The sequence below is a fragment of the Lithobates pipiens genome, unplaced genomic scaffold, assembly GCF_037356315.1.
Source record: "Lithobates pipiens isolate NorthernLeopardFrog02 unplaced genomic scaffold, aLitPip1_a1.2 Scaffold_1, whole genome shotgun sequence".
Classification (NCBI taxonomy): Eukaryota; Metazoa; Chordata; class Amphibia; order Anura; family Ranidae; genus Lithobates; species Lithobates pipiens.
Genome location: NW_027507685.1, coordinates 60,372,917 through 60,385,453, shown reverse-complemented (window position 1 = coordinate 60,385,453; position 12,537 = coordinate 60,372,917).

The window sequence follows — 12,537 nt, the reverse complement described above, 5'->3', positions numbered from 1 at the left end:
CTGATATTAGCTGCCATGGCTGGAATATTAGGTGGGGTAACTGTTGCACTGGATCCTGAATCAGGTGTAGCGTCACCCCCTGATTGGGTCTAGTATCAAATTGCAAAAGAGAACTTAGATGGAGACACTTTTCACTTGATATCCCCCTAGAGATAATGCAACATTAAATGGTATTGAACTTAATGATATGTTCTTGGCTGCATGTATGCATATGTTGTATGTTAATCATGGAAGAGGTTGTTCATTTTCCTTTGTTAAGATAAAATAAAAAAAATAAAAAATTAGAACTTAAATCTCACTTTTCAGATGCCTTAACTACATTCATCCTATAATTAAATTATTTTTGGTCTACAGAGTTGTCTGAATACTTTTATTGATTTTTTTTATTCTCGCAAATGTCTGAGGTGAATTCACTTGGAAGTGCATGTCTGCTTTCCTGGCATATTATACTGTATAGGTAACTGTTAGGTCACGGATGAGTACATTTTGGAATGACATAGAATTAGGATGGCAAACATATATAGAACCAGCGTTGATCTGCTTTCAAACATGAATGTTCCACAATCCTCTAAAATAACAAGCTTCACTGTCTTTGTTAGATCAATGCATTGTTTTTGTGTTAATCTCAGCATTTCTCTTTTTCTCTTGGAGGGTCATTGCTTTAAAAAAAGTGTTACTTTAAAACTGCAACCAGAGTATGTAATTGATTCACATCACACAGAAAATTAATTGCAAGTTATGAAACGTATCTTGCTCTTATTTTAAAAATCAAGACTTTCCAAAATGTTTTAGTGCTCTTCCAGCTGGGAAGTGGTCAGGGAATAACAGCTATATCACAAAGCTGCATGAATTATCAATCTCAGCAGTAATGAATGCAGTCTAAAGAGACTTCACTCCAGCCCAGCAGGAACTGGGCTAAAGGGAATTTGCTCATCTTGCCAGTACTAGTAAGATATTCTGACTTGTGTCCTTGAATGAAGAAGCTTCACCATTCAAATATCAATCAGATTGAGACCTGTAGTTTATGGCACTTGCTGGGAATTGTGTAGCTACCCATTCCCTGTTAAGTCCTGCAATCACAGTTTCTAGCAGAGGGAAGTCTTCCAGCACCAGTTTCCTTGGCAGAAAATGACCAATAAACCATGTCCTTTATGAATACTCACCTTTCACTATTTACTTCCACCTTTCACTATTCTCGCCAGTCAATGCAACACCATGACTGAAGTACCTCCAAGGATATGGAGAGAAGAGAAAAAAGAAAAACAAAGACAGAGGCCATAGGAAAGATCCTTATAGTGTAGTAGTTTGCAAATAGTACAGTAAAAAGTATAAAGAGAGGATACAATGCAACAATGTACTCACATCTTTAAGATTGCTGAGCTCCCTTATGTGGGATCAGACAACCTGGGGTGAAAAGTCTGCAGAGAATATAGCTGTCTGTACACAGAAAGAGGTTGTACTCAATAGTCTGTGTCATAATCCAGACAATCGTATGTCCTGAGGTCTCTGGATGCTAGTGTACTCACAGCAAGAAATCTTTAGGCCTCAAAAGATAGGAAACTGATGTCAGCCAAGGCATTCAAAATGTAAAGGAGAAGCTGAGAAGTAAATTCTTCATAAGGTTGATATTTATTGCTCATGGTATATTATAACAACACTGTGAAATAGGTTTTGCAGCACTGTACTGGCCACTTCCCTGGGATGGTGCATAAAATACATTGCCAGATGGAATCAGCTTTTAATGCGTTTTGCAACAAGACTTAGAAAATGAGAGATCCAGAACACAAGGTATACTGTATAATACAGCACCATGCCACTTTGCATGGTGCGCTTACTTTAACTGAGAAATCTGTCCCTGCCAAGACAAAGCTAGTTGGCTATCTATGCCTCCCAAGCCAAAGGTTCCCAGTCTTCACCTGGTCCAGCCCTTTCCAAAAATGGTATCATTTGGCTGCATGGCATTTCTAATGCCACATCATACACATGACCAGTTTTCATGTCGGAATAAACTCCAAAAGTTTTTCCGACGGAGTTCCGCTGAAACTGTCGTACTTACACGCGATCACACCAAAGTCCGATTGTTAAGAATTTGGTGACGTACAGCACATATGACGGGACTAGAAAAAGGAAGTTCAAGACCCAGTGCTCCACCCTTTGGGCTCCTTCTGCTGATCTCGTGCTAGTAGAAGTTTGGTTAGAGATGATTCGCTCTTTTCAGACTCATGCTCATTCTTATTGCTTTACTGCTGTTCAGTTTGTGCTTTTGGGTTTCTATCTGGTTTTCAGTGCGTGTAGTCAGTTCTTATCTGTTTTTCAGTGCATTCTGGTCCGCTCGTTACTGATTTTCAGCTCGCTCTTCACAGGCCTTGCTGTTCTTCAGTGCGTTCTGTTAAGTTCATTCTGACCAGCTGGCCATTTTGAAACCATGGTGCAGGTACGTACTTGTTGTAGAGTTCGTGCTATGTGGGGGCTTGGTGTTGGGGTTCATACTTTGACCCGAGCCCAGTCCATGAACAGGGTGAAGAGGAGTTCATGGACCAAGAATTCATTACTCTAGCGTGACCAATTCTCGCACATGCCTTTGCTTCATGAGATCCTGGAGAATAATCCTGATGATTTCAGGAATTATCTCAGGGTGACGGACCCCATTTTTCACCGTCTGTTGACTTTGCTCATCCCTTATATCAGCAGGCAGGATACCTGCATGAGGCAAGCCATCACTCTGGAGCAGAGGCTAGTCACCACCGTGCGGTACTTGGCAACTGAGAGAAGTCTGCAGGACCTCAAGTTCTCAACAGGCATCTCCCCCCAGGCTCTGGGGATCATCATTCCAGAGACCTGTTCTGCCATCATTCAGGTCCTGCAGAAGGACTATATTAAGGTAAGTTTTCTCCTTTAACATCACATTATATGTATTTAATGTTTGCTAATGTATTGTATTTATTTCACCATTCCCTTATTACTATCACTGGAATATGCTGTGAATGTCCCCTTTATCCTCATGCATGCTGGAAGCTTTTAATTCTCCTTTTTTGGCCCTACATGCATATTTGCCTTCACTAACCTCCCCAGCATGCTATCCTGGGCCCATATACACCTATAACCTAGTCCCTTAACAATGTATATTGTCAGCTCCATTGTACTGCTTTCCTCAAAACACCCCGGACAGCACAGTGGTGTAGTGGTTAGCACTCTCGCCTAGCAGTAAAAAGGGTCGCTGGTTCAAATCCCAACCACGATGCTACGTGCATGGAGTTTGCATGTTCTCCCTGTGCCTGCGTAGGTTTCCTCCGGGTACTCCGGTTTCCTCCCACACTCCAAAGACATGCAGGTAGGTTAGTTGGCTTCTGTCCAAAATTGGCCCTAGTATATGAATGAGGACCTTGGATTGTGGGCCCCTTGACGGTAGGGACCAATGTGAGTGTACAATGTACAGGAATAGGGACAATTGTTGACACTCAGGATGGACTGGTGTCTTTATTCGACCTTACTAACTATGTAACACCCTAAAATTTGTCCAAATTATATGTGTGTCCTTAAATTCAGGCAGGCTTTTTTTTTGGCTCCCAAAGTCACCTCAAACCTTTCCCCCCATACAATTTTATCAATGGGCCATCAGAGGGAGTGAGAAATCTGAAAAGTGGGCCTTTTATTTTTGTCTTTTTAAATACTCCTTAAAATAAATGTTATACAAGAATGTTTTGTGTAATCTGCTTGCAATGTTATGTGCAAAAGTACTTATATTTTTGTTCTTGTTTGACTCCACAGTTTCCTTCAATGCCACAGGAATGGCAGACTGTGGCCTCCCATTTTGTTGACCATTGGTACTTTCCCAACTGTGGAGGGGCTATAGATGGGAAGCATGTCCACATTGTGCCACCACCCCATTCGGGGTCTTACTATTATAACTATAAGGGGTTTAATAGTGTAGTGATAATGGCAGTGGTGTTGGCACACTATGAGTCCCTATGAATATGGGGAAGAATGGCCGGATGTCGGATGGAGGAGTCTTTGCCCAGACGGAGTTTTGCCAGCGTCTCCAGACTGGTGGCCTGGCATTGCCACCTGATGCAGATAACGTGGAAGGACTCCCGTGCATCTTTATTGCAGATGAAGCCTTCAGTCTGGGCAAGCACCTGATGAGGCCATTCCTCCAAAGGACCCTCACCCCGGAGAGGAGGGTTTTTAACTACCGACTGTTTCTGACAGCAATCCATATGGCGGACTACAAAATCAATCATATCATCTTATGCTGCTGCATACTGCACAAATATTTAAGAAAAATTCCCTGAATTATACAGCCTCAGTTGGGCCTGAGGCCGGACTTATTACAGACAATTCCCCGATGGGCCCGTGAAGTTTGGGAGAAATATGTTAATTATTTTATGGGTAGGGGGGCCATTGCAATGCCAGAAAATGTCTAATTTTTATTAATAAAACAAAATTTACAGATAAAATCTAGAATTTTATTGCTATTGCTTGCTTTTCTTTTTGGCTGTCTCCTAGGCTCTCCTAGTGCACTTGTAGTGCCAAGTGGATTTTCCTTTAGTAAATAAGCCCCAGTGTCACTGTAAACACAAACTTACAAAACTGGTATTGAGCATTGAAAGAAGAAGCCAAACATTGTTGTATTTCAATATACATTTTTTTCTCTCTATATTTTTTTTTTTACAAACACTCACGTTTTAAAACATAACATACACAACTCTGAAACTTACAAAGTTCAACATATAAAAACTGAAGGCAATATCAGGCATTATAGTGTTAAAAATGACATGATATTGCCGTAAATCAGATGGGTTGATGTCACCCCTGTAAAAGCCAATTTTTGAAGATGCAAACAAATTGGGAGTCCAAATGGGTAATGTCAACATGCTATATTCCATCATGGGGGATCAATGGACGTGTTTTGGGGGTACAACCCCTTCCTATCACCTACTAGAGTTATGAGGAAGGGGTTGCACCCACTCAACGCATACATTGAGATCCCCTGATGGCAGATAGCACATGTTGACACACCGTGTGCATCTTCAAAATTTGGATTTTAAAATGTACAATACCAAACTTTTTTGGGGAATCTAAAAAAATAAAAAAACAAGATGTAATTAGGGAAAACTTTAGATTCTCCACAACACATCTATCATGTTCTTCATTTTCTGTTCCATAATGTTGTCTATTTCTGAGTCTATTTCTAATATAGTAAATTTCCCCATTCCAGTTCATTATTTCCTGGATGAGGCTTTGGGCACTGGCCCTAGTGAAAGCTTCCGCCGCTTCCTCTTCCACAACCAGCACATCACCTAAAAATTATTTAAAAAACATGTATTTAGAAATATGCAGGCATACATAGATTACCTGAAGCTGGGATGTCAGACACTCACCTGTTGGGGTGCCCATCTCGCCCACTTCCTCCACCTCTCCTTCCTCCAGATACTTGCGGGGGGGGGGCCTTGGCTAATTTGCCAATCTGGTTGGCAATGTTGGGGGTCCCTGGTTTCTTCTGAGTTCTGTCTTAATCTTTTCACCCCTATGAGAATGAAACAAAAGGTATACTTAGCACACAGATATTTGAGTCTAAAAATAGGAATATGAAACATTGCTTTGAAGTGGTGTACAATTGTCTGAGATCCAAGTTGAAGACATGATTAAAATTCCCTTTTAACCAAGCTGAAATACTTACCTTTTTTGGCCAAGTTTCACAGATGGAGACACCCCAACTATTCACTGGAGCACCTGTGTGGGTTACCCTAAAAAATGTGCTCTGGTGTCCCACACTAGTTATCCAGATGTGTAAACAGCTGCTGAGTGTCCTCTCCTTACATTCCACTGATCAAGTTTGCAATTCATTCAAGTTTCAAAGACATCTAGACAACAATGCCCTAAACTTTTTTTAATAAGACAAATTAGCATGACCAAAATGTAGTTAAAACCCTGTACCAGCTAAATACATTGTATTTATTTACAAACTTGTTTCCTACGAACAATTACTGTGCCCACAAACATGAAAGTAGCCATTTAAAACTGTAAAACAGTAAAGAAAAGCACATGGAGCATCATGCAAGTTAATAATCATAATAGGAACACAAGAAAATGTCTTATTTTTTTGAAGCACCTTCTTTATTTTTTTATACTGATCCGGCTCCCTCAGTTTAAGGTCAGACCAGCACTTCCTTAATTGGTCTTTGGACCATCGTACCCCAAAATTATGCTCCAGAGTGTTCACAATTGTTGTCATGATTTGGTCCTTGTGCAAATTGGGATGGGTGTATGGCCCATGTTTACCATCATAATCCTCCCTCAGCAAGATGTCCACCATCTCCACCATTTCCTCAAAGGACATGTTAGTCGCCTTAGATCTCCTTCTCCTGGATCTAGATGTTTGGGGCTCAGGGATTTTTTCTCCTCGCTAGATAAAAAATTAGCAACCACCTGTGTCTCTGCTATGTTGCTCCTACTATGCACCGAAGAGAGAAGGGGGCGGGGAATATTCATGAAAAAGAACATTAGGGGCGGGTGACGCGGGTGGAGTTTGACACATGCGCAGTGTATATAAAGCTAACACGCATGTGTCTTACGAATGATCTGTGTGTGTGGGACGAACAAACAGAAGTGGCGAGCGTGCTAAACGAAGATAACATTTGAACTTGGCCCATCACAGTGGCCTATACTGCTTCAAGATTGAGGCCCATATTGGGATAAGATAATGAGAGTTTAGGCTGACATTAGTGTTTTGGTCTTGTGTATTGTATTACAGCAAAGATAAATCAGTTTAAGGGCAGTTTCATAGACAGATACAGGGAGATTAGGAATTTGTGGGAGGTGAAACACAGCTTATATTATAATAAACAAGCTAGCAGGTCATCGCTGGAGAAACTTCTGGAATTTGTGAAGACTCGTGTCCCAGAAGCAAACATGACATTTTTGGAAAATAAAATTGGGATCTTGAGGAACATGTATAAGAAGGAGCATAATAAGATCCAGAAATCACTCCGATCAGGAGCATCAGCAGAGAATGTTTATGTCCCCAGGCTGTGGTACTTCAACAAACTGCCAGGGAATCTTTTTGACCCTTCCCTGCAGCCTTCCCTCCACCTTTCCCTCAACCCCAGCAGAGGCTGATGAGGAACAACCTGGGCCTTCCATCCTGGAAGAAGTGGATGCGCCCAGCTGGAGCCAGGCATATTATTTTTTTAAACATTTATTGTCCAAATATTAATGATGCTAACTAGATGTTATAATTGATTACAAATCAATGATTTCATCCAAAAAATTAGGTATACATATCACTAGACAGTAGGGGCCAAAAATGTTTATGACCAGCTTGAAAAATGCTGGGGTCAGAATGATAGTCTTTTCTATTTATTAACATTCCATTTGTAAGTCATGAGTTGAAAACTGTGTGTGATTGATGAATCAAAAACTACAACTATGTCCCTTTTTTATACACAGGATGAGCTCAGCCAGGAGGAGGGTCTGGAAAGCATCAGCCAGGAGGAGGCCTTGCCCAGTGGCAGCCAGGAGGTGGCTGGGCCCAGTAGGAGCCTCACCCAATCCCAGGTGCCTCCCCTCTGCCTTGCCACCAAAAGGCAGCACTAGTCCTCATTAGGGAAGCCAGCCATTTCCTCAGGAGCACCCCAACGCTGAAGAGGCCTATGTCTGCTATCTAGCCACCAGGTTGCTGGAATTGGAGATGGGCCAATGCCTCATCTGTGAGGGATTTTTTTCTGATGCCCTTCAGAAGGGGTTGAGGGGCCAGCTGACTGAAAACAGCCACATATGTGAGTTCACTCATCCTCTTCCTCCTCCTGCCATAAGTCCACCACCAGAGCCACAGCCTCCCAGGAAGGCTACAGGGAAGGCTGCAGTGAAGAGAAGCAAGTTATGGCTTGGGTTCAATCTGGTCTGACAGAAGATGCAGGCTGTTGTAGTACCACAAACTGGGGACAGATATGTCATCTGCTGCTGGTCCTGATCTCTGGCATTCCTGGACCAGATTGTGCTCCCTATTATATGGACTCCTCAAGCTATCAAGTTTCTCATCCACAGACTTTGATGTGTGCCCCGGGGGGCCAAAAGGCTTTGCAAATTCAAAAAGTCTGTCCAGCAGTGACTTCCTCTTTATTTTGTTACCCAGAATAAATGGATATTTTAATTTCACAAAATACTTTCCTATGTGTTTTTATTCAAAAAGGACAGTTTGTGAGTAGGCAGGTACATTTAAAAAAGACAATGTCAAATCAAGGAACAGCAACCCCCTTGAGGTTAATAAAAAATCTAAGATAATAATGTTATTGTGGTAACTTGACACTCCAAAAAAAACTATTTATATGGAGATCACTAGAAAATAATTTTAAGTAATCGTAAAATAAATCTTGATGAAGTAAAAAATTATAAAAGATGAGTATAAAAAATAATTGTAAACATTATTGTGGAGATCGGGCTTTTAAAAAATTGAATATTAGTCATGAGATGAGGATAAATAACAAAGATATCAGTTTGTGAGAACTCTGTGTGAATATGAGCAGCAAAACAACTTCATTCTTCCAGCATAATAAAGAAGAAAAGAATGTGCTGCATTAAAAGATCACAGAATTAGTAGAGTGAGGAATGTGCTAGACATGTGCAGAGTGAAATATTTTGTTTCGGAATTTAGTTTTCGTCCGAAAAATAAATGTATTTAGTTACTCCCAAAATTTGTTTTTATTTATAAAATTTTTTGTTCAAAAATTGCATTCGTCCAAAAATAAATATGTTATGGTAGAATCTGTCTTTGAAGGCTTATGGTGTCTGTCGAATGTATAAAGAAGATTCTATAATAATAAATCCCCCCCACAACATAGACAGCCTCTGAGGCTATCACAACAACACTAGCAGCAACACTAGTATCACTATAAGGTTCTCACACTAACACAATAGCATCAGATTATTAGGAAAAAGCTAAGTTGAACTGTAGCTTGCTTCACCATTGTTCTGCTGCTGTGCTTATGCTTAATAATAATTTGGGTTCTCTGACAAGTGACAATTCAAATGGACTAGCTAAGATTGACTGTCTTCTGAAATGATTCAGTGTGTGTCTCTCTCTCTGCTAGCAATCGTAAGTGAAAGTAAGTTGGCTGTACGTGTGTACTTAGTTCTAGCTATTTTACTGCTCCTTCTCTTTGGTTACAATCAGCCAATAACATTCATCATCATCATTATTTTTATTTTACTTCCCCCACCCAATTCCAGAATCTTTTCTCTCTGTCAAATCTTTTTTCTCTATGTCGAATATTTTCTCTCTGTCTAATCTTTTCTCTATATAATCTTGGACTAATAGAGGTAAGGTTAGGCTCATTCGACCACAGGTTCAATAGACACAGATTGCTATTGTCAGAGTCACGTCGAATCTCCTATTCTATATCAAACACGAAAATGAAAATAAAGCATTTATTTATGTCGGATCTTTCATTTTTCGGATTCTGCGCTTTCGTTATCGTTTGTCAAAATGAAAACGAAAATACCTGAAATTCGGACGAAAATGCATTCGGGCGAAAATGAATGCACATGTCTAGAATGTGCTAGCTCCAATATGAACGCGAGGCTTACCATACCGATCGCTTCCGTCTCACACTTGCTTTAGAGAACGCAACGTTTTTGGTCTGTCGGAACAACATACAGATGAACAGTTTTCCCGCTAAGAATTAGTTCCATCGGAAATATTTAAAATATATTCTATTTCTAGGTCTGTCAGAATTTTCGTAAAAAAAAGTCCATAACACGGCATAAGGTATATTATCAGAATTTGCCCTCAGACAACAGCTAAAGAGAAGACAGGAACCTTGCAGGATGTAAGACACTGTTTGGGTAAAGGCAGGCTGCACACAAACAAGATAAAGGAATGATAAAAATGTAACCAAGTAATTACCTGGAACAATGAGGATACATGTTTGCTGATAGCACAGTAAACTATCCAGGTACTTAAAAAAGGTACAAGCAATAACTTTTTAGGCACTGTTCCAGTGCAGTCAACACATTAGATGGCATTGTAGCAGATTTTAGGCTACAATACTTTTATGAGCTCTTGGATTCAGAGTTTAAAGAACTGTAAGTGTGCAAGGGTCATGCACTACATAACAAAATAATTGGTTATTGCTTGTTTTTTTACAAGGTATTTGGAAACAGTCATGTTCTCTTTCCCCAGGGTCTGCCTGCTCTAACTGGGATCCTTAAAACCAGCAGTAGGCTTATAATGCAAATAACATTTGGAAACACTGAAGAGACCTGAGATGTGGACTTAAGCCTGAAATGAATTTCATGCAATGCTAATTATGCTATTTTTGCTTTTGTCCTAGATCCCTTCAAACTCTTCCATTCATGAAGAGATTTTCAAAGACTTTTGCTCTTAGTAGGGGTTATATTAGGGCTCCCATATACAGGAATAATGTGTGAATGCCCCTGATTATTTACAATTATTGTAAGGTTACAGCCTGACGTCATCCAGCTTCATGGGTATAAGTGGTCTGATCCTCTACGCTAGTGATGTCAATGGGTTGAATGAAATCTGTAAATAAAATTCCACTTGAATCTTTTAAGATGGTTTTAAGGATGCTCACTGATGCACCAAAGCAGACATTTGTTAATGTGTAGTGAAGTACTGTATCTGAAGCACCGCTTGGTAAAACTCCATAAACAAAAGCTGCTCTTTGAAATGTGAACACTCTGATCAGAAAAAGTTTTAAAAAACAAGTTTTGCTCTACGCAATCACTTTTTTTGTTTTCAACTCCATTGCCATCTATGTCACATTGATGTCACACAGCAAATCTATTTTTAACTAACTTGATTCAAGATGCCTCTGGCACAAATGGTAATTCAGAGATTGCAGAAGGTTTCTCACGCATTGTTGGGATCTAATAGAAAATGGACATTTTGTAATCTCTGAAAACAGAAACAAAACTAGGATCTTGATCTCAATGATATTTACAGAAGCAATAACACTTATCAACAATCTGTGAGTCATCATGACTTTATTTTATAAATAGCTTTGTTGATTTAAACACTGGAAACAATTTAATTGCCTAAATCGTGTTCAAGGAAAACAGCCTAAAATATTAAAAGGGAAATATTGTTACAGAAGATACTTACAGGTTCTAAAAATATTGTTGTTATATTACTTATTATGTAGTCATGAACAATATCTATTAAGGTCATGCTCAAGGCTATTTAAAATGCACACGATTCAAAAGCACTATAATGTTAGAGTGTGGTCATTATGATTGTCACCAAATCTTTTGACAAGTGAGATGAATCAGGCAGTGCTGTGTAAGGATTTTCATGTATTTCGCATGCCCCCTTTTCCAAGCCTAAATTGATGGAGTTTGTAACAAATATAACAAGAAATGGCAAAAAGGGAAAAATAAAAAATTACAAAAAGTTTATTGAAGCACAAATGTGGAACATTGTTTAGAATTGTTTGCACATACACACATACAATAGCCAGGCCCATGTAGGGTACAGAAAATACATCTACTGCCTGCCTATCTTAGGGTTTTGGCCTTTTGGTCAAAAGTCAACAAAGCGGGATGGTAAAAGTAGTTAGAACAATGTGATTTAGAAGCTGTTATGAATGTAAAATAGTATTAGTTGTAGAGCTACAAGTGGGGGCTTATCCGAGGATTTGAATTTGGAACTGAGAAAGAAAGAGTGACTACCACCTCCACCAACCAAGCCACCATGATGGACCTATTGCTGCTACCCAGTAGTGCGAAGAACAAGAGAACAGAATTGGGCTCTGTGTACTTATAGAACTTACAGGTGTTACCCGGACAGACATAAAACAGACAGGCAAAAAATTATTTTAACAGATGTGGCTGACCAGAAAATGTTCATCATTGATCTAAGAGTTGATCAGGCAGTTTCTTGCTTTTAAGCCTTATTAGAATGGAAGGGAGGAAACTTAACCAGATTCCAAGAGGACAGCATACAGTTATCCAAGGAATTTGGAGTTCATCTGGTTTATCTGAAAGTGTGGACCCTGAGAGCTTATGCCAGGCAACACTGATGGAAGAGGCTTCTGCATTGGCAACTTCAGCCATCATAGGGGAAGGGTTCTCCAACACCCTGGGAAGCTTAATGCATAAGTGTAACCAGACCAGTATTGTCCATATAGGAACAGTCTCACTGTCACTATGTGAAACACAGACAGGAGTACTCTCCACCCACTGCTGTGGTCCACTGGGGATATTTTGAATGCTTTATTGTACAAATTAAATGTGAGTATATTGTTAATATAAGGTTTTTAATCTCGCAAATCACACTATATATGGCCTCTTCCTTTGTATGATCGCTGGTGGAGATATTACATGTAAACATTAGATGCTTTATACACATTATATATATATATATATATATATATATATATATATATATATATATATATATTGTGACAGAGCGAGGCTCTGTCCCTATGAAATTAGAGGTAAAGGAGACACAGAGTTTGCATATCTGCGGACTGCAGGACTACAGAGTGTAGAGTTTAAATGGAGAAAACTGCTCTGTCA